At 42.9% G+C, this 27,103-nt stretch overlaps 1 protein-coding gene and 1 long non-coding RNA gene across 3 annotated transcripts in view; both read right to left on the bottom strand.

The window, feature by feature from the left end:
- The window catches only part of LOC126475122 (uncharacterized), a 402,308-nt gene that overhangs the window by 45,996 nt on the left and 329,209 nt on the right, over positions 1–27,103 (bottom strand). The gene's annotated exons all lie outside the window — the stretch shown is intronic.
- LOC126475127 (uncharacterized) lies at positions 6,002–7,874 on the bottom strand. Its single transcript, XR_007586670.1, has 2 exons — positions 7,701–7,874; positions 6,002–6,276 (listed from the first exon to the last, which is right to left on the bottom strand). It is a non-coding gene; the product is annotated as an uncharacterized LOC126475127 (long non-coding RNA).

Genomic DNA, 27,103 nt, shown 5'->3' with positions numbered 1-27,103 from the left:
AACGCCGAGCCACCCCATTCGCTGTTCCGATGGTGTGGTGTGAACCTAAAGACCATTATTCAGACTGTCACTTCTGTCTTAGAAATATTTTGGGACATTGAAGCAAAAGTAAACATAAAATAAAGCATCCAAATGTATCTTCAGTGCATTTGCCTGTGCCCCATGATGAGGGGTTGCCTGTTCCTGTCTGTAACTTAAAAGCCACGGAACCAGACACCACGTCAAGTGAATCAGAAAGTATTGAAGATACAGAAGAGTGCTGCCCTCAATATTATGACACTTCGCCTCAGTCCTTTAATCAAAAGGAAGTGAAGTATTTGGTTCGCGATCAAAAACATTCGAAACAGCAAGCTGAACTCTTGGGGGTCGAGACTGCAACGACGGAACCTTCTAGCTCCAGGGACAAAAATTTTCTGTGTCATATCAAGAAGTGCTTCCTTCGTTCAGTATTTCGATATGCAGAATTCAATGTGTGTATGTAGAGATGGTCTGATGATGCAGCTAGGTGTACAACATAATCCATAGGAGTGGCGGCTATTTAATGACTCCAGTAAAATCACCTTGAAAGCAGTACTGCTGCATAATGGCAATGCATTTTATCGATACCTTTTGTTTATGCAGCAGACATGCAAGAAACTGATGAAACCATGGCTTTGCTGCTAGAGGCAATCAAATATAAGGATCATGAATGGCAGATTTGCTGCGATTTTAAATTTGTTGCACTCGTTACACGTTTACAAGCTGGATTCACGAAATACTGCTACTTTTTGTGCCTATAAGGAAGTCATATGTCCATGGAAACGTAAATGTGAAAAATATCCCACTGGTTGAGCCCGGTAAAATCATTTTGCCTCCCCTTCATATCAAGTTGGGCCTTATCAAGAACTTTGTAAAAGCTCTGGATAAAGAAGGTGAGGCCTTCAATCAGTTAAAAGAAAAGTTTCCCAAATTAAGTGAGGCAAAGCTGTAGGAGGGTATATTTGTCGGACCACAAATAAGAAAATTGCTGAAAGATCCAAACTTTGATACCAAACTCACAGATATCCAAGTAGCTGCCTGGCCTTCTTTTAAAGCAATTATAAAGTGCTTTTTGGTTAACAGAAAAGACAAAAAATATGTTACCATTGTGTATGATCTGCTGTACAATTATAAGAACATGGGGTGTAGATTGTCGCTTAAAATTCACTTTTTACAGTCTCACCTTGATTTCTCCCCGGAAAATTTGGGAGCCGTAAGCGATGAGCATGTTGAACGATTTCACCAAGACATTCTTACCATGGAACACCGTTTAACAAGGCCATTGGAACCCTTCGATGATGGGTGACTACTACTGGGGTCTTGTTAGGGAGAGTGATGAAACGGCAAACAAAAGAAGAGCTCCGTCGTCGGATTTTTCAAATACCTTGTGAACTAATTTGGACCTTTTACTGGCATCGTGCCCACATACACATACAAAATAGTATTGATTTCAAACTTTCTGAATTCATATTTTTGTTTCACTTAACTGTGTCGCCGGCCGGTGTGGCCGTGCGTTTCTAGGCGCTTCAGTCTGGAACCGCGTGAGCACTCGGTCGCAGGTTCGAATCCTGCCTCGGGCATGGATGAGTGTGATATCCTTAGGCTAGTTAGGTTTAAGTAGTTCTAAGTTCTAGGAGACTGATGACCACAGATGTTAAGTCCCATGGTGCTCAGAGCCATTTGAACTTAATTGTGTCAATTTTCGCTATTACCATTTTTTATTCTGCTGTGTATCTTCAAAATGTGGAGAAAAACTGATTTTACCAGTGTATTCAGCATCCTAAAATTGGGTAAATCCACCTATGTACAAACCAAATGCAGAAAAATAAATTTTTTAACTAGTTAATTTCTTCAGAGGAGTGACTCGCCGCGGACGAGTAAAACAAAGTGGTTTGTGTTGCACACGCCGGCTCCTCTGGAGGGTGGCACAGCCTGCTGCAAGCGCTTCCCTACACGCTTGCCGCCAGGCCACGTCCGTATAGAGAAATAGATTTGTGCTGCACGCGGCGTGGGAAACAGCGCCAAACGCTGCCCGCCCCGCTCGACTCAGGCAGCGGCCTTCAGTACAGCTACAACTACTGTGTGTGGAAAGAGCGGCAGTGGCACCTATAGTTCCTTGTTTGCTACCAGCGCGGTGGCCGAGAGGTTTCAGGCGTTTCAGTCCGGAACAGCGCGACTGCTAGGGACGTAGGTTCGAATCCTGCCTCGGGCATGGATGTGTGTCATGTCCTTAGGTTAGTTAGGTTTAAGTAGTTCTAAGTTCTAGAGGACTGGTGACCTCAGATGTTAAGTCCCATAGTGCTCAGAGCCATTTGAACCATTTTGCCACATGCATTTGCAGTGACACCAATTCTTCCTTGTTTGTCACAAGTATTTGCTGTTTATTTCCAAATATATTGCGGTATCTGAGGCTGTGGTTAGGCAGGGACCTCGGACTACAGTTTAAATTACTGCGAGTGAAATGAGCAGCAGTGACATTTGTAATTACTCGTTTGTCACAAATATTGGGCTGTTTATTTTTGAATACGCCGCTAAATCCGAGGGAGTGGTCAGGCAGGAACATAAGACGTCAGATTTTAATTTGACGTCTCCAACCACACGATCACGCTGCACATTGACGCGCCAAAAACATCGCGGACAGGTGCGCGTGCTAGCTACCGAGAGGCTTTGCGCATGCGCAATGTAAGGTAAGGTTGCTGAATGCGAAGTCTCGTATATTACTTAAACATACTAGATTAAAGATAATACTTATTATCAAACATTACTGAAGCATAAATTTCACTAACAGCAACGTTGGATTCAAAATGTGTTCAAATGTGTGTGAGCTTTTAAGGGACGAAAGTGCGGATGTCATCGGTCCCTAGGCTTACACTCTACTTAAACTAACTTAAACTAACCTATGCCAAGAACAACACACACACCCATGGCGCCATGCCCGAAGGAGGACTCGAACCTCCGGCGGAAGGGGCCGCGCAGCCAGGGATATGGCGCCTCTAACCGTGCGGCCACACCGCGTGGTCTTTGAATTGAGATTTCATATAGAAGTTACAATATCATTCACTGCAGTTGAATGCTGACCTGTATTACAGTGGAATAACTCCGTTTAGGATTCGCATCCTCGTATGCAATGGATATTTACAATAGCCAATACTTTGCTATTACGTTCGATCTAAATACACTTATGCTCATAAATTAAGGATAATGCTGATACATTGTGAAACAACGCTCTGGTGGGAGGTTTGTGGGTTTAAATCACCTCGGGTTATGACCATGCGGTGCATTTGACCTGCGGTCGTCGCACGGTGGCGCTGGCAGCAGTCCACATAGGCAGAGGTGTGTCGGTGCACGTCAGAGTGCGGTGCAGAGAGTAAGTGTGCAGACGTTTTCAGACGTGCTAATAGTGACTGTGTGTTGCAAATGGCCCAAAGAACACAAACTGATGACGTTATGAGGAGTAGAATACTAGGGCGATTGGAAGCTGGTCAAACACAGCAGGTCGTAGCACGGGCCCGCCTGGTGCCAAAAAATGTGATATCAAGATTATGGCAATGATTCCAGTAGAAAGGAACCGTGTCCAGGCGCTACACTACGGGACGTCCACAGTGTACAACACCACAAGAAGACCGATATCCCACCATCAGTGCCCGCAGACGGCCACGGAGTACTGCAGGTAACCTTGCTTGGAACCTTACCGCAGCCACTGGAACAGTTGTCTCCAGGCACACGGTCTGCAGACGACTGAACAGGCATGGTTTATTCGCCCGGAGACCTGCAAGGTTTATTCCATTGACCCCTGGTTACAGGAGAGCCCGTAAAGCCTGATGTCAAGAACACAGTACATGGTCATTGGAACAGTGGTCCCAGGTAATGTTCACGGACGAGTCCAGGTATAGTCTGAACAGTGATTCTCGCTGGGTTTTCATCTGGCGTGAACCAGGAACCAGATACCAACCCCTTAATGTCCTTGAAAGGGACCTGTTTGGAGGTCGTCGTTTGATGGTGTACTGTGGGATTATGACTGGTGCACGTACACCTCTGCATGTCTTTGACAGAGGAACTGTAGGTCAGGTGTGTGTGATTGGTGCGCGTACACATCTGCATGTCTTTGACAGAGAAACTGTAGGTCAGGTGTATCGGGACATCATTTTGCACCAGAATGACTGCCTTTTCAGCGGTGCAGTGGGTCTCACCTTCCTCCTGATGGATGATAACGCACGGCCCCACCGAACTGCCATCGTGGAGGATTACCTTGAAACAGAATATGTCAGGAAAATAGAGTGGCCTGCCTGTTTTCCAGACCTAAACCCCATCGGGCACGTCTGGCATGCTCTCGGTCGACGTATCGCTGCACGTCTTCAAACCCCTACGACACTTTAGGAGCTCCGACTGGCACTGGTGCAAGAATGGGAGACTATACTCCAGCAGCTGCTCGATCAACGGATCCAGAGTATGCTAACACGTTGTGCGGCCAGTGTACGTGTGCATGGTGATCATATCCCATATTGATGTTGGGTTACATGCGCAGGAAACAGTGGCGTTTTGTAGCACATGTGTTTCAGGAAGGTTTACTCAACTTATACCGTGGACTTACAGATCTCTGTCGTGTGTGTTGCCTATGTGCCTATGCTATTAGCGCCAGTTTTGTGTAGTGCCACGTTGTATGGCACGACATTCTGCAATTATCCTTACTATGAGCATGAGTGTGTATTACACACATTGAACTACCGATACACGCCAGTAAAAGATTCCTGTTCACTTGCTCTTTTCATAAGATTTACAGGAAACATAATTGAGTTAGTTGTCCACTTATCTGCTTTCAGTAGCAAATAGTAACAATCACTAATATGGTTTGGCTTTGTAGACAGATCCATATTCTCACTTCTGCTTGCATCATTTCATCACTGCGTCATGTCCTCCAAAGCGTTCCTTAAGTTTAGGAAACAGATGAAAATCGGGTGGGGGAAAGTGAAGACGGTATAGAGTGTATGAAATGTATTCACAGTTGCGAATAGTGACAACCATCGGCTGTATAATGGATTGACGACATTGAAACTTTGTGCCAGACTGGGACCCGAACCCGCATATCGCGAGCGGTCGCCTTACGATTAGGCTACTTGAGCACCACTCACTGCCAGACCCAAACCTCCACATGTCCTCAACCCTGTGTCTACAGCCTATGATCGCAAATTCGTTATGTATATCCCCATAGAGAGGAGACGGTTTAATTGGAAGTCGCTGTAGGCGTAGGGCGCGGCAGATAAATACGATGTGTGTTGCTCAGAAGTACGATTCAGTGTTCCTTTGGTTATACATGCATGCAAACGTGGGTTTCACAGACTACTTGTTCAACTACCAGTGGCAAATAAGGAGGTTTATGACAGCTATTGACACAGTACGAGAGCCAACTGTGCTGACTTTTCCTCTGTCTTGAAAAGGATTTCTCCAAATGAAATCTTCACCCCAGTAGAGTGTTTCCTTCAATAAACAACTTCTCGTTGCATTCCTCTTTTCTAACCAAAACACACATCGCATCCCGATCATGTGATATTTACGCCAATAGATGCTCCTCTATTGTGCAATACAGTTTGGGTCTGGAAAGAACTATATATAAAAAAATTTAGAGCAAGTTCTTAGACGTGGAGGTCGTATGTTATCGAGCATTTTACTGAAATGTAACTCAAGTACACCTTTAAAGAGCGAAAGCTGTCCCCACTATGTTGATCATAATGGCTAAAATTTCAGTACCCAAGCACTTGCTTCCCAGATACTGTTTAATTCAATGTGTCATTTTATTGTGGGAGAAGATATAATTTTGTATATTTCCAATTTGTATTCAATTGCTGTAGCCTTGTGTAGCCTATTATCTCCTTCTTGTCAGACTTCCTATGTAAGCGTAAGTGTTTTTGCTGCCTATTCAAGCACAATGAACTGCTGGAAGTCTTTGTGGTAAGGGTGTATGGCTGGTGCAAGAAAACAGAAATAATTTAATTTTGCTATGTACAAATTTTATTTGTTGCAAAGCCGTTTATTACATCGATGACTTCCCCACTGTAATGTCCGTGTTCAGCGGTAGTAGTAGGGGTAGCCGGCGGCAGCATAGGGGTAGGCAGAGTAGGCGCTGACGGCGGGGTAGCCGAAGGCGCTGTAGGCGTAGGGGGCGGCGTAGGCGTAGTAGGCCTCGGCGCCCTTCAGGGTCTCCTTGGCCTTCTCCTGGGCGAACACGGCCGCCACCAACAGGACTACGAGGAAAGAGCAAACCTGCAAATTCAACAAGAAGAAAATAATTCCATTATACTTTCAAAATGTTTCAGTTGGCACTAAGCACTATAGGACTTAACATCTGAGATCATCAGTCCCCTAGACTTAGAACTACTTAAACCTAACTAACCTAAGGACATCACACACATCCATGCCCGAGGCAGGATTCGAACCTGCGAAAGTAGCAGTTGCGCTGTTCCGGACTGACTATTATACTTATTTAAGTATCTTTTATTGGTGGATGTGCGTGGCACGTGACAATGAAACATTGGTATTGTGGTAAACTCATTCGTGAATAAAGTATTAAATACTGAATTACATATTTTGGCTCTGTTTCCGCCACCTTCAGTTTCAATGCTTGACTTGTGCACGAGAGACAGGACACATTTTTGGGTCTTGTTATTGAGTTTACAAGTGACCAGAATGTCCTAAAATTTTCTAATTTTTCAAAAGGATACGACAGTGAAAGTTATTGTAGCCTTCACATACAGCCCTTGTTAAAGATTAATGTACTTTCATTACGGTTGCTCTCTCAATTTCCCTAAATTCACTTTTGTTGCCAGAAAGTGGTAGTCGCTGTTTTCGCAAGATTCTCTGTATACAATACACATAGGTAGGTCCTTGCCATTTCTTACTGTGCTGGATACATGTATCTCTAGTGTGGACAGTGGGTGATAGTTTCTTTGTTTGCAAATATGAACTACATACTCTCAGATCATACTGTAAGTAGACAGCTAGAGGTTGTGTCTCTGGTGAAAAAAAAAAAAAAAAAAAAAACAGAAATCTCAGGTCATAAAATTTCACACTCTTAGTTTTAGCCGTTAAATACAGAAGTCTAGACATCAAGGATTTTCTTTATTAATTATATTATTCTGCATTCATATCCTTAAACCTTTTATCATTTTTACTGTGCAGCGATCATTAAAATGGAAGATAAATACGACGAAAAAAATTCCTGCAGTTATGAGGCAAAAATATTCTTTACTAATTGAACAATACAGAAGAGAAGATTGTGATGAGAATTGGTTGGGGTTGGGTTGTTTTGGGGGAGGAGACCAGACAGCGAGGTCATCGGTCTCATCGGATAAGGGAAGGGCGGGGAAGGAAGTCGGCCGTGCCCTTTGAAAGGAACCATCCTGGCATTTGTCTGGAGCGATTTAGGGAAATCACGGAAAACCTAAATCAGGATAGCCGGACGCGGGATTGAACCGTCGTCCTCCCGAATGCGAGTCCAGTGTGCTAACCACTGCGCCACCTCGCTCGGTTGATGAGAATGACAGCGGCATGTTGTTATGAGGTTATCAAACAACAAAAGAAGTGTATCATGTTGAAGACAGCTAACGTAACCACAGTTTCTCAGCGAACGTAACAACGACCATGTGTTTGAAGCTGAGCCGAATTAAACTAGTAGCGCTTGTACTTACGAAAGCCTTCATGATGTAGCGGCGTGTTGCGGCTGCGATGTGATGCCGATCAGCTGGCCTGGCCCTGTATTTATACTGGACACCGCCGACCTCGACCGACGACAACGCCCGCTGCAGTGCCGGACTCAGAGCGAAACGACCGCCTGCTGTGTCCTTGACTTGACGACAAGCTTCCAAAACTAATCACCCACCTGGCAATACAGAGCGCACTGCAGTTGCGTGGCGGTCACCGTGTCGCCCTGGCACTTTATTCCTTGAAGACAGATGCCAACTTATTCTGTATGGACACAAATGTTACTCACTGTTACTGCAGTCTTTCCACTTGCTCGATTCCATTTGGATTGTGCAAAACAACCTCTTCCTACCAGTAGGTTATCGTATGTCCCTTAAATCATTAAAATGATTCGAAAAATCTACGAGCATGTTATTACCATTTAAATAGACGTCATAGGACAGTTACACTTAACTGTAAAGCTATGTATGTATGTACTTATCTACAAGGTGTCCCACTTATCTTGACCACCCTAAATAACTGTTTATCCAGATGTAAATTACAAAATGTTTCAAGCAAATGTTCTTTAGTCGTCAGGGGGACATCTATCAATATGATTGCCTTCTTTGTAGCTTTGTAAAAAAAAAATGAACAACGCTATGACTTTTCTAAATCGCACCCTGTATTTTTTATTCTGTAACTCATTTCCTCTTCTAAAGACCTACTCAAAAACGTATCACAGTGTACCATTCACTGAAACACAACGTTATTAATTACGCAACACAACATTGACTTTGAGCCCGACTTGCTCGAGTTGTCAGAAAACAAATGAAAGCCAAGTAAAAACATAACACAAAATTGACTTTGACTCTCCTGTACCATTGCCCAGGAGTAGAACATTCAGAGGTGCTCAAATGGTGACCTTGGACACCGATACACTGGTGCACTCGTTGAATGAAAGAATTATTTACTGCTTCCAGTGTTGCCTTCTGGAGAGAATTGCAAGCAATCTCGATACGTTCCTGCATGTCCTCTGGTGCTGTTGGAATATCGCGATAGACAACGACTTTAATGCATCCACAAAGAAAAAAGTCCAGAGGATTTAAATCAGGAGACCTTGCAGGCCAAGTAACTGTTACTCCTCGAGCAATCCATCTGGCAGGATACCTTTGGTTCAGAACACGACGTGCACGCAAGGCATTATGTGATGGACATCCATCGTGTTGATAAGCAATCTGGTTCTTAGCTGCACTTCAATCAGAAGAGGAGGAAGAATTCGTTTGAGGAAGTTGGCATACGCTGTGTCGTTTAGACTACCATTGATGAAATAAGGGCCAATAATTGTAGTACCAAGCATCCCACACCAGATGTTAACTCTCCATTGACGCTGATGTTCCATCTGTCTAAGTCATCGTGGGTTGTCGCTGGACCAATAACGCATTCCCTGTTCCCTGTATTTACCTCTCCTTTGCTTGAGAAGGAACATACTTCGGTAAGTAGAACATTGGAGAAGAAGTTCGGGTTGTCGAGGATTTGCTGCTGTGTCCACTGACAGAACTGTACACGATTCTGGAAACCGTACCCTTGCAATTCTTGATTGAGCTGTACATGGTAAGGATGGAACAGGTGACGTGTAAGAATACGATGTACGCTAGTTTTAGGAATGCCAGTCTCGTGTTCAAGCTGTCGTGTGCTCACATGTGGATTCATAGCAACGGAAGCGAGAACAGTAACTTCGGTAGCTTCGTCTGTGCGAGTGCTACGACGATTGCGTTGTCGTGGGTTGAAACTTCCCGCTCCCTGAAGCGTCGCAACAAGACGAAAAAACATCCTTCAGGAAGGTGGATTCTTGTCAGGATATCGCTCTCTGTATAGTTCCGCTGCCTGCGTAGCATTTCGCCTACCTTGAACAACAACAACAATGAAAGAAACGTTTTGTCGATGCATTTTGTAGGAAGGACAGCCTCTACTGTATTCCTACTCTACACAACAGTATTTAAAACGACTAAAGTACTGTAACAAATATAACCGTACATAAGAAAATGGTATTGCAGTCACTGTTCTGCTAACTTACATTTTCCATTGATGCATTTCTACCTTCTCTTAGTTGGTGTAGATTCCACTCACACAACTCTTCAACTGACGATGGTTGACGGAATGACGGGTGTGCGTTCTACTTATGTTGATATTTGTCCTCTGTCAACGTCAGCCGTGGATGTGTTCCTTTAATCCTACTACCTGCACTAAGCGCTGGGAGCGTCAACGTCAGTGTTGTGTTAGGTAATTAATAACGTTGTGTTTCAGTGAGTGGTACACTGTGATACATTTTTGAATAGGTCTTTAGAAGAAGAAATGAATTACCGAATAAAAAATACAGAATGCCATTTAAAAAAGTCATACCGCTGTTCATATCTTTGTGAAAGAACAAAGCTACAACGAAGACAGTCATGCTGATTGATGTCCCACTGACGGCTGAAGAACATTTGCTTGAAACATTTTGTAATTTGCATCTGGACAAACAATTATTTAGGGTGGTCAAAGTAAGTGGGACACCCCGTATGTAAATATATATATACTTACGTGCACAGCTAAGCGTAACTGTCCTATGACTTCTGTTAAAAATGGTAATGACATATAGTTTTTCGAATCCCTTTAAATAATTTATTGCTCAAGGGACATAGGATAACCTATTGGTAGGAAGAGGTTAAGTTGTTTTGTACAATCCAGATGGAATCGAGTAAGTGGAAAGACTGCAGAAACAGTGAGCAACATTATTGTCCATACAGAACAGGTTGGCCTCTGTCTTCAAAGGATATATTGGGTGTTTGTTTTTACTTGCAGCAATCTGGAAGAATACACATCATACGTAAAAAATATTCCAGATGAAAAGTTAATATCTTCAAGGGAGACACCTATCTGTGCTAAAACTCGCCTCCCTCTGACACAGCCCCCACTTTTTATTTTTAAATGAGAACCCCTTTTTCACTGTAGACTCGGATTCTACGCTAAAAATTACCTAGCGTTTATCTGAATTTTTGCCATTCGTAGCATATGGTGCAGTAATTGGCCGAGAGTTATGACGGTTGGACGTGAGAACAAACCGAAATCAATCACGGTGATAGTGGTATTAGGGAGAATTTACAAAACCAAGCATCCATATATATATATATATATATATATATATATATATATATATATATATATATATATATATATATATATAGCGTTTTCGCCTACCATGCAGAGGGCCCGGGTTCGATTCCAGGAAGGGGACTGGGTGTTGCGTGTCCTTCATCATCACTGACCCACAAGTCGCCGAAGTGGCGTCAACTAAAAAGGACTTGCAAATACGGCTGCCAAAGTCCCCTACATGGTGCATCCCGGCTAGCAATGCCATACGATCATTTCATTTTATATATTTGTATATGGGCCGTGCCGAGAGTCGAAAGATCACATCCCACGGGGAACTGTCTCATCTTTGGCTAGAGGGGGAGGGGCTACGGTGTAGAGTCTCACTATCTTGAAGTTGAACTGGCGAACAAGAAGGAAGTCGTGTGGCAAGCAGGAGGTGAGGTGTGTCCGGTCTCTGGTACATGGTCTTGGCCGGTTTGGCCGTCTCAGGGAATCCTCAATTTGTCGCCGTGCTGGGCCGTCGGATCTGCGGGGCGTGTGTTGGCAGTAGTGGGAAAACAGCGAGTTAGTGACCAGAACTGCGCGACCGCACGGAGCCAGTACACGGCAGCTGGCAGCTGGGGGACTGTTACTGGCCGAGGGGCGCATTTTGCTGTTGCCTTCCAACTGCACCGACGATCGTGGCCAACTACTTGTAGCGGGAAGCAGGTGTCCTGCGAGCATTCATTTAATAAGCCGGATGAGCAGGTTGTGGAATCTTCCGTTAGCATTCAGTTCCCATGTGACGTACTTCCTAGGGTGGTTATCTTGTCATACAATCCTCCTTGTGCATCCCTGTCGCTGTGTTTGTCTACGTGAGCGTGCTAACGTGTGGTGCCTGGAAAGTTAGTTATTCCGACGGCAGGCCGTTGGTATTCTGACTGGAACCTGTTACCGCGGTTGGGTAAGCTTAATCTCCCGTAGGGAACATCGTCCTGGGGTGTTTACCGGTTATTAATTTACTGTTTTCCACTTGGTGTATGTGTATTTCTGTGTTAGAAATTTAATGTTTCTTATTGGACGTCCTAGCACCTAGCACTGAAATTTAACTGTCTGCTTCTTAGCGCTCAAGCTGAAGTTTTCTTGTTGTTAAATAACCTTTTGTTTGCTTTGCGTATGAGAAGCGTTGTGTTGGACATCGACCAGTAACTGCACATTCTCTCGTATGTTTTGGATACTCGCATGGTAACTGCATATTCTCTCGTATGTTTTGGGTACTCGGATGGTTGTTGAATTCTTACTCAAAAATGTCGATTGAAATATCGACATAGTATTTAGTATACATACAGGCTTTTCTTTCTGAAATGACGGGAGAAAAATAAATTTGCTTGCTTAGCCTGTGGATCGCTGAGGACATATTGCTGCAGTATGTTTATACGTATTGGTTCCTTGTTTTAAAATTTGTGCGTTGTGTGTTTTAGAAGCAGCTGATTAGTGTTTCTCAGCTAGAGTATTGTGAGGCGTGGCGGTCCCGGTGACATCAGGGCCAATCTTGTTTACGCTCTTCGGCCCCGCATTCGATCTTAGGCTATAGAACTTGATTTTGAGAAATCTGTTATGCTGCAGTAATGTGTTTTCCTGTTGATTGTTTAGTTCAGGGTATTTAAAGTACTTTCCGCTCTGTTAAGACCTAACCGATTGTACTGCTTTTTGAAAGCCGATATGACATTAGAAATTTTAATTGTGCTGCAATTTTTACATTGAATTTTTCACAGTTGATTTAAAACTAACTCAGTTCAGTTTAGAATTTAAATTTAACTGATCAGTCTTAAACAAGAAATTTGTTTCTTGGTGATTGAATATTCACTATTCATTTCGATGTTTAACTGGTTGTTCCCATAATTTCGAAGAAAATTACTGCGTTGCTCCTTGTCTGAATCTGTTTTAAGGTTCGCTTTTGTTATTAATAAATACTGTTCAATCCTGTTGTCCATAACGGAAGGTGTTCGACTCACCACTCGTCTAGTCGTTACATGTACTATCATGCATACAGGCATATCACACACACACAGGCATATCACACACACACACACACACACACACACACACACACACACACACACACACATATATATATACACACACACACACACACACACACACACACACACACACACACACACATATATATATATATATATATATATATATATATATATATATGTGTGTGTGTGTGTGTGTGTGTGTGTGTGTGTGTGTGTGTGTGTCTAAAGCAACAAAGCGTTATTTCCTCCTCTTGTGTCTAATTCGCGATATAATCATAACACAGTCAACCAGATGTCCATACAATCGTGTTCTGCATGGAAGATGGCATTCCGGTGAACGGACAACCTCGTCAACGATGACGTCAGGGCACCTATCAAACGGGGTAGTGTTTTCCGTGTATCGCTGTGTGTACAGTCACAGACGGTGCAGTATGTTGAATCTCGACCAACGCGAGCAGAAATGTCGCGATACGATGCAGTATGGCACAAAGAGGACGCCCACTAGACTCTCTGCGGTGGAGGGCCATAAGAAGAACGGAAGCAGCACAGTCGCAAAAAACTGATGTGGCCCGATGGCTTAGTGTGAATCGATGTTTTGTTTCTCGGATGTGGCGACGGTTTATAGAGAGCGAAACTGTACCCCGAAGACGAGGGCAGGGCCGGCCACGTGTGACCTCCGAAAAGAGGACCGTCATTTGGCTGTAAGGTCACAACTGTACAGCCTTAAGCCCGTCTCACACGGAGGAAGGTTCGCCGCAAGTTTTCAAGATGGTGTGCATGCCTGCCGGCATGCAGGGAAAGGAGCCGGCTATCTTCCATGCCAAAGCTCTCCCACGGTGCAAGATCGGCAGCTAGTTGTGTTGTTGTTGTGTACATAGTTCCGCGTAGTCAGTGCGTACACAACTTTCCCAGTAGAGCCCGCCCCGCTAAGCACAACAGCGCAGGCGCAGCGCTCGTCCATCTCCGCACTACGCGATGGCGCCGCCTTAGAGACGGACCAAATTCTGCTTCCGTCGATCCGCGTATTAATATGTAACGCAGCCAATGAGATTGCTGCTAACGTAGAACCTTTTCTCCTCACGGGTCACACTCGCGCAGTGATGCCTGAACGCGCGAGGCATTATAACGAGTGTACAGACCTCCGGTTAGTGAGTCTGCATTTGTCTGCACCAGTCTGTACCAGTCTGCATTAGTCTGTACCAGTCTATAGTCAAGTTTCAGTCTGCACCTAAGAAGATTATCATATTCCTGTACATAACCATAAAGATAAATGTATAGACACTTTGTCAAATATCAGAGATATGTGAGAATATGATTAACGTACCAAGACCAAAGGAACTTCAGATTGTCAACTGTAAACAGCATCCAGAATCAAGTTACTTAATGTCTATGCTTTTTATTATTTTAATAAATGTGTGTGAAAATTAATCAAGTTCTTTTTAAAGTTGGTCACCGTCAATCTGCTACTCTAAGCGTGCAAGTGGCATTTCTATCGTCTGACCTAACGGCAGAAGATAAACATGCCACGATAAGACCACGAGACATATTGCTGACACTCGCCTACTTCGCTAGAGAGACAAGTCAGATAATCTGATGGTGTGTGTACTGAAGGTCTTACAGTACGCACACAACAGTTGTGATCGGCTGCATGTTGTATCGAACGAAAATGGCTGCTTCAGATACACAGGTTCAGAGCAAACTGTCGTTATTAGCTGTTTTGGTGGTAAACGATGCAGAAATGCATGCTAATGAGAGAAGAAGAAAGAAAGAATGGAGGAAAAACTGGATTAAGTGGAGAAACGCTGGAAAAGGTGTGCTCTCCATGCTTCATGAAGATTTGAGGTTAGTTCGCAAAACACCTACTTTTCTTTGAAAAGTATCACCATTTCATTACTGTTTGAATTTATAAATATACCAATAAAGACTGTTATATACGATTTCATTTTATAGGATAGAAGATCGTACATCCTTTGCAAATTTTATACGGATGGATGTATTGGTATTTGAAGAACTGCTTTGTATGGTTTATTATAATAGTTTGCGCTTTTCTCGACGTACAGACACTGTTCTTCCCTATAAGTACATATCAATACTTCAATCGCTTCCTTGGACCACTGCGGTACCATTATTTAATAATTATAAGAACTTCCTACCGCACCTCACAACAGCAGAAAAGCGACTATCAACGAACAAAGGCTTTAGCACTGCACGGCGACTGACACGTGAGCTCGCAGCATCCACTGTACAAGTTGAATCGAGGCAAACGGTGTGCAGAAGGCTTCGGCAAAGTGGCCTTTGTTGTCAGAGACCTGCAGTATGTCTACCTCCGACGAGTCTTCCAGAGGAGAACATCTAGAGTGGGGTCATTAACGCGTCTCCACGGCCGTCGAACAGTGGGCCAATTTGGTTTTCACAGATGACTCCCGATTTAGTCTCTAGAATAATTGTCGATTGGATTCGTATCTGGAGGGACCCAAACATTGTGGAAAGAGAGCGATATCGAGGAGGGTCCCTGATGGTGTGGGCAGGGATTATGTTTACCACCCGAACCCCTCTTCATGAAATTGTACAGGTGAATCGACAAATTTGAACTGCTGTTAGGCATCGTGACGAGATTGTGGGGCCACATTTGCACGTGCCGTGGGCGCAGACTTCGTATTGATGGAGGCTAATGCTCGACCTTAGAGAGCACGGCTGGTTGATGTTTTCTTGGAAACGGAAGATATTGCACGCACGTCGTGATCTGTTCGCTCTCCCGATTTGAATCCCTTATAGCATGTCTGGGATGCGCTAGGGAGATGGCTTGCATTACGTGAGCATCCACCAACCACTCTCAAAGCCTGCGAGCAGCTCTGAAGGAAGAATGGACGTTATTGCCTCAATATGAGATAAATGACATCATTCACATCATGCCCCGTCGTTATCATGCCTGTATTGCTGCCAGAGGGGGTCACAGCCCACACTGAGCGCATTAACCAGTTGTCTGAATGTGTGTGCAAATCCCTTTATTGGAAAAACGAAGAATATTTTTGTCTACCGATATGTATGTCGCAGTTGTTTATGTTCTGAATTCCTTGCGTTGTTTCTACTTTACTATCACATGTTTGTACTGTTTTGTGGCAAATTAAAATGGTTAAAAAGGCTCTGAGCACTATGGGACTTAACATCTGAGGTCATCAGTCTCCTAGAACTTAGAACTACTTAAACCTAACTAACGTAAGGACATCACACACATCCATGACCGAGGCAGGATTCGAACCTGCAACCGTAGCAGGCGCGCGGTTCCGGACTGAGCGCCTAGAACCAATCGGCCACCGCGGCCGGCAGCAAAATAAAAGCATCCTTGCAAACTTTCCGATTGTTGCTCTAATTTTGGACACCAGTGGGTGCATATCGTGAAGAAGAACCCTGTTGATTATGTTACTTAGAATAAATTGTTGTAATCTTGCTCGCAGTTCGACACTTCAGTAACAATATGACGGGTTTCGGTTGACCTATGGAAAACTATGCTGTCTGACGAATACATCGATAGGTCGTGTGGAGAACCAAAGTGTTTAGGATCATTGGTAGTGTGAACTCGGCCGCGTGGAGCGCGGGCAGGGAGAGTCTGGCGGGAGTAGGGCGGTGAAGCAAGTGTGTTGTGTGACGCTCCCGCGAGTTGCCGAGCTTTCAGGGTTTGGCAGCATGTAATTGTGCTCGGCTTGCGATAATAGTTTCTGACACGGTGTCGCGGACGGGAAGCATTAGCTGGCGCACATCAAGAGCCCGTTTCGGCTGGAGACCGTGTCGAGAAGAAGGCGCGCCAACATCCAGCTTCTGCAACAGCGACGGCCGACAATGAGTGACTGTCGCCACCTCCTCGATCGACGACTTCAAACCTTCAGTCAACCAACAAGGAAGACTGGTAGCACGTAAAGTTTTAGAACTGTATGGCAGACCTCAGCTTTTCAAACTTAATTTTTTCTCACTAAATTACAGCAACATAGCATGAACCTTTGTTGCTCATTGTCCCAATTGCATTACCAAGCAGGGTCCCTTCCTTTTCCGGAATGAACCCGAGTGTCGTTGAGATTCGAACGCCAGCATTACAGTAATATCATTCGATTTCACTGCTTTAATTTCAAACTTCAGTTAAGGTATTCATAGCTGGCTACAATATTTAGATTACACAAGCACAAATTAAGAGTGCGAGCTTTGTTACCGTATTTTAGCTTACCTGTGACTGCAGCTCAGCTTGGTACGTACTAAATTTTACTATTGTTAATTGTTCAGAATCATTTAATTCAAGTTCAAACTTAAATCTCTTATTTCTAAATTGCGTAGATTCAAGTAGCTTTTGAAATGATTGTTGAGGTAGCCCAAGACTAACCGTATTTTACTGAATTTCGATGTGCTTCAGAAACAAAGTCCATTATTAATTTCACTCACTAAATTAACTTTCAATTTTCCGGTTTTATTAATTCTTTTGCTAAATTAAGTCAGAGTATACCGAAATTTATTACTTCTGACAAACATTCAGTTTTCACAGTACACGTGTCAACCTTCAGTTGCCACGCTTTTAGTGCTAAATATATGTGCATTAATCTTTCATTTTCAGTTATTATAGTAGTTGTCCATGAGACTGGCGACTGTAATTTTCCCCAAATCTCAAATATCTAATTAACGTCAATTAATAGTTAACGTAACGACCACACATTTACTTTCTTTGTTAATTTTACCCTTTTCTCAAAATTAATTTCCACCGATTTCATTTGCATTTTTCCTTTCATTTAGATGTTACCCTTTCCTCCCTCTTTACCGACAAATTAACTTCGGTGACGATTGCTTTTCCCAAATTTCCATTAGGTGCTTGCGGTTTAATTTTTCACTGTCATTAAGGTCGATAAGTGAAGGGGAGGTTACAAACTGCATCAAACCAATCTCTGGACTGAAGACCACAACAACATCTAGTAAAATATATACTGTAAGATTAAAAACCCCCAGCAGCAGTACGAGAATATAAAGACCTAATATGTACACGAGAACGGGAAGGCATAACATTTAAAAATAAACTGTGTATATGTTATATCCACAAGGTTGCTGGGATAAATGGTAAAAGTTCTTATTCTTCATGTTTACATATTTATTTCTCGATGTAGTGACACTGGCGACTAACACATGTATCCCACTAGGAGACTAGTTTTTTGACTCCAGCACTGCAATAGGTTTGAGTTTGTTGATGGACTCAGAACGTCCACTCGTCAGTATCAAAGAAAAGTCCTCGAAGTTTATTTTACAGCTGAGGTTATGTCGAGAGTGCATGTAGGATGTTGCATGACAGTAACCACAAGGTGTCGAATAGTTGCAACTGTTGCGGCTCTCGTTTGTGGTCTGGCATTGTCATGCTGAACGAAAGCTTTTACTACGTGTTGAGCTACTCGAATTCTAAACTCGATTGCAGCATGCTCTAACTCACGCATCGACACAGTTACGTTACTCAACGCCATGTTACACGCAACAATTCGGAGCCCTCTAACAGTAAATACGTAGACATGAAGAATAAAAATGTAGAATGTTAGTAAAGTTCGTTTTCCTTAAACAGCTGTAAAATTTATCACATAAAAAATTCGATGGATTTACTTTCCAGCACCCTCTCGTCGATAGTGAGGCGAGAATAATAAATTCGCTCTTATTTGTTGGTTGCAGTATTGTAAATGACGCCAACAATTTTCAAGCTCAAGAAACTTTTGTGAAACGTTCTTTACTAATCAAGTAGATGCAGTTACATGCTCCTTCAGTCATATAAAATGAAAGTGTGGGAGTAGGGCAAAGGGGAATATGTGGATGGGGATTTTCAGTGACGACACTTGTATGACAACCAAGACAAAACACCTGGAAGTTTGTCAGATCTAGATGGGGATTGAAACTACTTTTAACTTATTTTATTATAAGTACAGTTGAATGGTCGAGAAAGAAGTAGAAATGTATGTATGTATGTATGTGTGTGTGTGTTGAAAAATGGTTCAAATGGCTCTGAGCACTATGGGACTCAACTGCTGTGGTCATAAGCCCCTAGAACTTAGAACTACTTAAACCTAACTAACCTAAGAACATCACACACATCCAGGCCCGAGGCAGGATTCGAACCTGCGACCGTAGCGGTCGTGCGGTTCCAGACTGTAGCGCCTTTAACCGCTCGGCCACTCCGGCCGGCTGTGTGTGTTGAAGCGATATTCTTGTGAGTATGAAAGAATTTTTTTATTGTAATTCTTAGTTCTCTACGCGGTATCGTAGGAATGCCTGTTTCAGCTTCGGTAACTTGTACAGCTCTTTTTTTTCTGTAAATACCTTGGTTGGAAGCGACGCGAGATCTTTTCACGAAATTTTAGTCACGAACTTTGTCCTCCAAATGCTAAAATGTGTTGTTGATGCATACCTACGTAAGGAGAAATGGTATCGAAATAGTCTGAAGGGAGTTCAATGAACCTTCGGGCAAGCACTTAAGTACGAAATACAATGTAGATGTAGAGATTGGAACAGTTTCTTATTTCATTTTAAGGATGATTTGTACGAAACAGACATGACTACCTGGTGTGTGTATTTGCATTTGGAAGTGGGGGTAAAAGAGTAAAGTCGGTGACTGGCTCGACACGTGCAGTAATGTGGTCCACGGTCGCTATTTAATTAATTAGAGTGGCTTTAGATTATTTCATTGGTGATATCCAACGAAGCAAAATTTTTCATGATTCATGATTCGATGATCCAGTTCTGGTTCCTATATTTTTGAGGCTGGTGCCGGACACGTAGCAAAAGTTAATTTCCTCAGTCCGAAATTGCAAGAACGAGGACTGCTAAATAAAATGTACTTTAAGCAGGAAGGCAGAGCGGTTCACACAGCACGCCACAATATTGTCATACTTGGACACACTTTTCCACACTGTTTGATACCCCCCTTGGCGATTTGACATAGTCATCACATTCCTCAGATTTAACAGCTTCAGATTACTTCCCTTGGGATTACTTCAAATAAAGGGTCTTTGCCAATCAGTTACAGACATTTGTTGTACTTAAGACTGCCATTCGACTTGAAATAAGCGCAGTTTCACAGGATATGTTAAGGTTTCTTGCGCAAAACATCCAGCGATGCCTTCACGAGTGCATCCAGAAAACAGGAGATATTTGGGAAAAGCTACTTCCAAGGTGTAATAAGGTGCGCCAATATGTGGTACATGCTGCAGTAACAGCCAATATATGTATTTATATTTCATAATTAGTACTAAATTATCAAATTACTACTTGCATTTGCCGTGTTTCTCTTAGTTACGTATTCGGCAGGTCATTTGAACGATTCTTTTATTGAAACATTGTGGCACTAGTAAGCTTACAGGACATGTATACAGGATTGGTGTTAACACTGATGAACACATTAGTTTAGTCTTACTCATGCAACTGCACTTAAAAAACAGATTTTTTTTTTGCTTTCCGTGCCTCAATATGCAGATACAGAACCCTTATCGAGTCGCTTTGTTGTTCGTCTCTCTGTCCGACTAATAAGAACCATTGTTCTAAGAAACAGATAGATTTACGATGTTCATATTTATTCACATATTAAACTCTGTAGTTCCTTGGAGGTTTGAAATATTTTAAGATTCTAAGTCACTTCAATCAAAAGATATGTTCATTTATGTCACATATTTTGATACTCGAAAACTTACTCATCAGAACCCACAGGATGTTTCCCGTCGACCCAGAATCACGAAAATTGGAAAGAAGTATTGCTTCACAATACAAGGTAAGTACAAAAATCCTAAAGTTAATAATTTCTAGTTTTATAACAGGAAAAAATGTTTTATAATATTTTTATTCGTGTTATGTTTGCCCTTCTGTTAAGACCCTTTATCGCTGGAGAAATTTGGTGTATCAAATTCAAATTTGTGTCATATACTAAGGGCTATGGGCTCTTGGCGCTGTAACAATCGTAAGCTTCTAAATCGAAGCACTCAAACGATACGGTCATTTATGCTGCATCTATTGATACTCTCACTCATCAAAACCTATAGCGTACCTCCCATTGATCTAGAATCGTGAAAATCGGCAAGAAGTTAGGTTTAACAGTACAAGTAAAGTAAAAAAAAATCTGAAGCTTGTTAAACTATGATTATATCACATAAAAATATCTCCGAACGGATCATCCTGCCACTCGGCAGGATAGAATTCGATCCCTTTCAGTCTCGCTCGGTTGACTGTAGGACGCACGAGTGCATCTCCGTGTCATGCTTGCCTCGTTGCTTCACACGTTTGCACCATATTGAGCCTTCTGGCTGTGATCATTCCCTATTAAAGGGTACACACAGATGGCGCTGTGGTAGCATGCCTCTAGGTTATGTGCTGCCGAACGACGTTGAAACCATTACCATTACATGTGATATCCCCCTGGTGGTGTATGGTTCTCGTGTCGTAACACAGGATAGAGCAAAGACAGGGATGTTGGAGTCAGTCTGCAATTTTCGAGCGGTGAGGAACAAATGCAGAGAGACAAATTTCTAGTGAATCCAGGATGATGATTTCGATCAGCTTTAAATACTGTCACAGGGCACCTACGAAAGGCATGGATTTTGGGACTCGAAAGCATGTTTGCAACAGAAGACTCATGGAATTCAGGGATCTGATTAAGACTATTTGTTAGTGATCAGACAAACTACTACACTCAAGGCTAATTCTAAAAATTAGGGAAAACAAAGGAGGCAGTTGACTGCACAACAGAAGGTAGTGTAAGAATCCATGGGGTGAACGCTACCAGGATTAGCGAACATTGGCAACATGTTCAGTACAAACTTGAGAGAAGAAGTGAGGAAAACGGACATATCGGTGCTTACTGAGGGGCCCCACCGATCTGAATACAAAAACAAGGGGGTTTTAAGGAATCGTGGCGGCGCAATATTTCTCTCTTCATAGTGGGTTCTCAAATCCATCGGCACTTAACAAGCTTTGGCCCCTCTGAAAAGTCACTGTCCATCTCCAGGGCGTCTCCAGCCAACCACACTTAGATTCCTCTCCTTGTGCCACACGACAGATAAGGACGATTGTTTCATTACCATACTCCAAATTTAGTAGCAACAGCGTTCAGCTCAAAGCTAAACGTCACTGCGAGTCTTATTATGGCCGGCGTGACCATCTTCTACAGTGACACCTTACGACAGCGTCTAGGCCGTGGACGGAGTTACCAGTTAATTCTCTGAAGTGAAACTTCTATCCTGGGACAGCTCCACACAGCGTCTGCAATGTGGACGGCTCTATCGTTACTATTTAGCTCAGATAACCTAAACGCTACCACTTTTGCCTACTCTCTGCGTTGTCATAATAATTCTGTAATCTATCTATTTCAACATTTGTCAGGCGAGCTTTACCACCTATCTTCTTACCATCTTCAAATACTATTTTTGACTTTTCTTTCAATAATCTTCACAAGCTGGACCCCACATGCACTCTAATTTAGAAATTGTGGCATTAGGACCATAGGGTTGTTCTGCACATACCCGGTCGTAAGCCTTGCTGTCACCGACCCCAGATTGCACAGAGCGTCAGGAAAACCACCATATGCCACTAAAAAATTGTCGTGTTTATATAAAACAAAAACTGTTTCACGCAGGAAAGAGCAGGCATTTCAAATACGCTAAAATCTAAAAATCGAATTTTTGAAGCACACTTGCTTTCCGTCTCCCCTTAAACTAACTTACGGTAAGGACAACACACACACCCATGCCCGAGGAAGAACCCGAAACTCCGATGGGGAAAGCCGCACGAACCGTGTCGGGGCGCCTCAGACCGCGCGGCTACTCTGCGCGGCAATCCGTGGGCTTGACAGCCATCATGTTGGCACAGACCGCGCGGCTACTCTGCGCGGCAATCCGTGGGCCTGACAGCCATCATGTTGACAGCACAGGTTCCTTGTAGTCTGCAGAAAAACGTCTTTTAGTATTCATGGAAGGTGGTCCGTTATGATACTTGTGCGTGTTCAGTGTTCCGTCTATAAGAAACGGGCCTATGAGCTGACCGTTTGTAACCCCAGAAATGCATATCCTCCTATTTCCATCTATTGTACTATAAATTTTTTCCTTATTTTGTTACTTGAATATATGACATTTCTGTGCCTTTATATATTGTAATTGTTTTACTATTTGTATATATATATATATATATATATATATATATATATATATATATATATATATATATATATATATTTATGCATCTATGTCGATGTATAATTGGTTTGTTTTGTAAATATTATTTGTATTTTACGCTGGGTCTTGCCTATGGAAAACTCTGCTGTCGAACGAATACATCGATAGGTCGTGTGAAGAACCAAAGTGTTTAGGATCTTTGATAGTGTGAACTCGGCCGCGTGGAGCGCGGGCAGGGAGAGTCTGGCGGGAGTAGGGCGGTGAAGCAAGTGTGTTGTGTGACGCTCCCGCGAGTTGCCGAACTTTCAGGGTTTGGCAGCATGTAATTGTGCTCGGCTTGCGATAATAGTTTCTGACACGGTGTCGCGGACGGGAAGCATTAGCTGGCGCACATCAGGAGCCCGTTTCGGCTGGAGACCATGTCGAGAAGAAGGCGCGCCAACATCCAGCTTCTGCAACAGCGACGGCCGACAATGGGTGACTGTCGCCACCTCCTCGATCGCCGACTTCAAACCTTCAGTCAACCAACAAGGAAGACTGGAAGCACGTAAAGTTTTAGAACTGTATGGCAGACCTCAGCTTTTCAAACTGTTAATTTTTTCTCACTAAATTACAGCAACATAGCATGAACCTTTGTTGCTCATTGTCCCAATTGCATTACCGAGCAGGGTCCCTTCCTTTTCCGGAATGAACCCGAGTGTCGTTGAGATTCAAACGCCAGCATTAAAGTAATATCGTTCGATTTCACTGCTCTAATTTCAAAGTTCAATTAAAGTAGTCATAGCTGGCTACAATATTTAGATTACACAAGCACAAATTAAGAGTGCGAGTTTTGTTACCGTATTTTAGCTTACCTGTGACTGCAGCTCAGCTTGGTACGTACTAAATTTTACTATTGTTAATTGTTCAGAATCATTTAATTCAAGTTCGAAATTAAATCTCTTATTTCTAAATTGCGTAGATTCAAGTAGCTTTTGAAATGATTGTTGAGGAAGCCCAAGACTAACCGCATTTTACTGAATTTCGATGTGCTTCAGAAACAAAGCTCACTATTAATTTCACTCACTAAATTAACTTTCAATTTTCCGGTTTTATTAATTCTTTTGCTAAATTAAGTCAGAGTGTAGCGAAATTTATTACTTCCTACAAACTTTCAGTTTTCACACTACACGTGTCAACCTTCAGTTGCCACGCTTCTAGTGCTAATTATATGTGTAATAACCTTTCTTTTTCAGTTACTATAGTAATTGTCCATAGGACTGGCTATCGTAATTTCCCCCATATCTCAAATATCTAATTACCGCTAGTTAATTGTTAACGTAACGGCCGCACATGTACTTTCTTTATTAACTTTACCCCTTTTCAAAATTAATTTCCACCAGTTTCATTTGCATTTTTCCTTTCATTTAGATGTAACCCTTTCCTCCCTCTTTATCGACAGATTAACTTCGGTGACGATTGCTTTTCCCAAATTTCCATTAGGTACACGCGGTTTAATTTTTCACTGTCATTAGGGTCGATAAGTGAGGGGGAGGTTACACGTGGCGACCTGATGACAGGACAATCTTCAGATTTGAGGTTGTCCTGGACACGAATTTTGCATTGTGCAAATCTTGTAACAAACTACTGGGTACGAATAGGCCGTTACGTCAACGAGAATAAGTAGTGGGAGTAATTCTAATTATATTTGAGATTTGGTATTTATATTGAAAATTATAAAAATGAGTGAAGGCAACAATTACCAAAATTTGGTAGACTTGGATACGGAACAATCGGTGGAACAGTGGGAAACACGCACCGCGGAACCCATTGTTCAGGGGCAGGCGGCTAGTATGAAAGACGCGACCGCCGAAACGCAACAAAGAGCAGAAATGGAATTCCAAACTTTAGAAAATGTTTCGGAATCGGAAGCGAAAGTCAAATCTGTACCCCTTGATGACCAATACGGGGTAACAATTAAAGAGGAAGCCGCTACGGAAGTAAAACTGGTAGTTTCCGGGAATTTAACTGATTTATTGAATGTTTTGATTAATGAAATCAAGAGTCAATCGGCAGAAATTAAAGCTCAGTCTGAAAAAATTGACAGGAAGCTAGACAACCAGAACAAAGCTATTAATGTTGTTAACAACAATGTTGGAGTTGTTAACACAAAAGTTGATAAAATCAAAGAAGATATTGTTATGATTACTACCGAAATCGGTAATCTTAAACAGGAAATGATAGGAGTTCAGGCGGAAATTGCGAGCATAAATACTCGTTTTGATTCCGAAATTAGCAGAATCGAGAAAAGTGTAGGAGAAGCAGTTGCTCCGATCATCGAGAATAAGGTGACGGAACAAATTCAATTAGTGAAAAAAGAGGATCAAAAGAAGGTGGAAACTTTAATGGCTTTAGTATCCGAAGTATATACTAAAGTGAGGAAGCAGGCTAATACCTGCAAAGAGAAAAAAAAGGGAAGTAGAAACGCTTGCGACAACCACTTGCCAAGTAATTACGAGAGTGTCGGAATTATAAAAGAAACTTGACGAAAAACAGAGCTATGTGCCAATCTGTGCACATAGTTCGGAATTGTTGACGAAAGAGGAGCGGTTCGACCCCTTGAAAAAAGGCGGTATACACGCGACGGATTTCATTAAAAATTGTGAAAGAGTTTTACCCAGATCATGGACTAATGAGAGAAATTAATGCGGTTATTGATGTGTTGGCTGGTGATGCCAAGCGTTGGGGCTTAAATCTCAACATTACGAACCTGACTTTTGACTAGTTTAAAAATTTGTTTCTGGCCGAATACTGGTCAGAGCAAAAACAACAAAGTGTCTGGCGCGAATTGGTCGTATCGAGACCTTTCGATGCGAATTCGCGCGGCTCGATGAAGGAGTTTTGTGAAGGCTGGATCCGCAATTTGGAATATTTGCGTGATCGCCGCACGGAATCCAAAATAGTCTGGGAACTCTACAAGAAGCTTCCAGATGATACAAAGCGCTACGTAGGAAGCAATTACAGGACAATCAATGATTTCCTGGAAAGAGTTGAGGACGAGGACAATTGGCTCAATAATAGCGACAGTGGTAGAGGCCGTGGTAACAACAACGGGTACCACAGCAACCACAACAATAATAACTATGGGAATAATGCATACCGCAATCTTGGCAGCAGTAACAATAGTGGTTCGGGCCGTAATGACAATCGGTACAATGCAAATAATAACAGGAATGGCGGAAACTAGTATCATACTAGCGTGATACGGGCTTCGCAGAATAGTAATAACACCAGAGGGTGTGATCAGCCGCCTCAGCAGCATCCGAGGAGCGTATCTGCTGGGATGAGACAGGGAAACCATTAGCCGCGCCGTTGAGGGGCCGACCAGGCGTGGAGAAATTTTGGCTGCCCAATAACAGGAGAAAACCCAGGTGTCGTCGTTATGAAAATTCCGTATGGAATAATCAACGGCGGGAGAGTGTGCCAGTGTTAGGAGAAAGGAGTGCTCCCACAAGTAGTAGATCGGCTGTAGACACGGCAGTAGAAAATACATTCACTGTCAGTGAGAACAATTTAAGTAGTTGTTCCGGAAATCGATTATAAAGTGGAAGCTGTAACACCCACAGCGGAAATGGAGATTGAGTTTAAGAATGATTCGCAATTGTTGAGAGAAGATCAGATGTCGGATTACACGTCCGTCATCGAGCGAGGGGATGCAGAGAGGGATGAGGTCTGGTTAAGGCAGTTCGGCCGCTTATACGACGAACTAAGAAATTATAGGGGCCTGTACGGGAGAAGTGTTTATGGGGAGCGCGGGCAGGATTTGCCGCGTCTCGTCCCGCAGGAAGATAGTGTTTGTGAAGTGATAGGAAGTTCTGGCCCTAACCGGCAGACTTTACCAGAAATAGTTGATGTTAATGTGGGGCACGAGCAAGATTCGTCGTGTTTCGTCCCACAGGAGTTGGATGTTGAAGTAGTAACGGAAAGTTCTGGTCCTGACCGGCAGACTTTACCGAAAGTTATAGTGTTAAAAGTGGCCGACCCATCCGACGCAAAACTCCAGTTTAAACATTGCGAAAGTATTGAGGAGAAAGATTACGAGAATTTTAGTGA

This window comes from Schistocerca serialis, chromosome 4 (assembly GCF_023864345.2).
Source record: "Schistocerca serialis cubense isolate TAMUIC-IGC-003099 chromosome 4, iqSchSeri2.2, whole genome shotgun sequence".
NCBI classification, from domain to species: Eukaryota; Metazoa; Arthropoda; class Insecta; order Orthoptera; family Acrididae; genus Schistocerca; species Schistocerca serialis.
The sequence above is the reverse complement of the archived record's forward strand: the minus strand, read 5'-3'. Positions and strand labels throughout refer to the sequence as shown.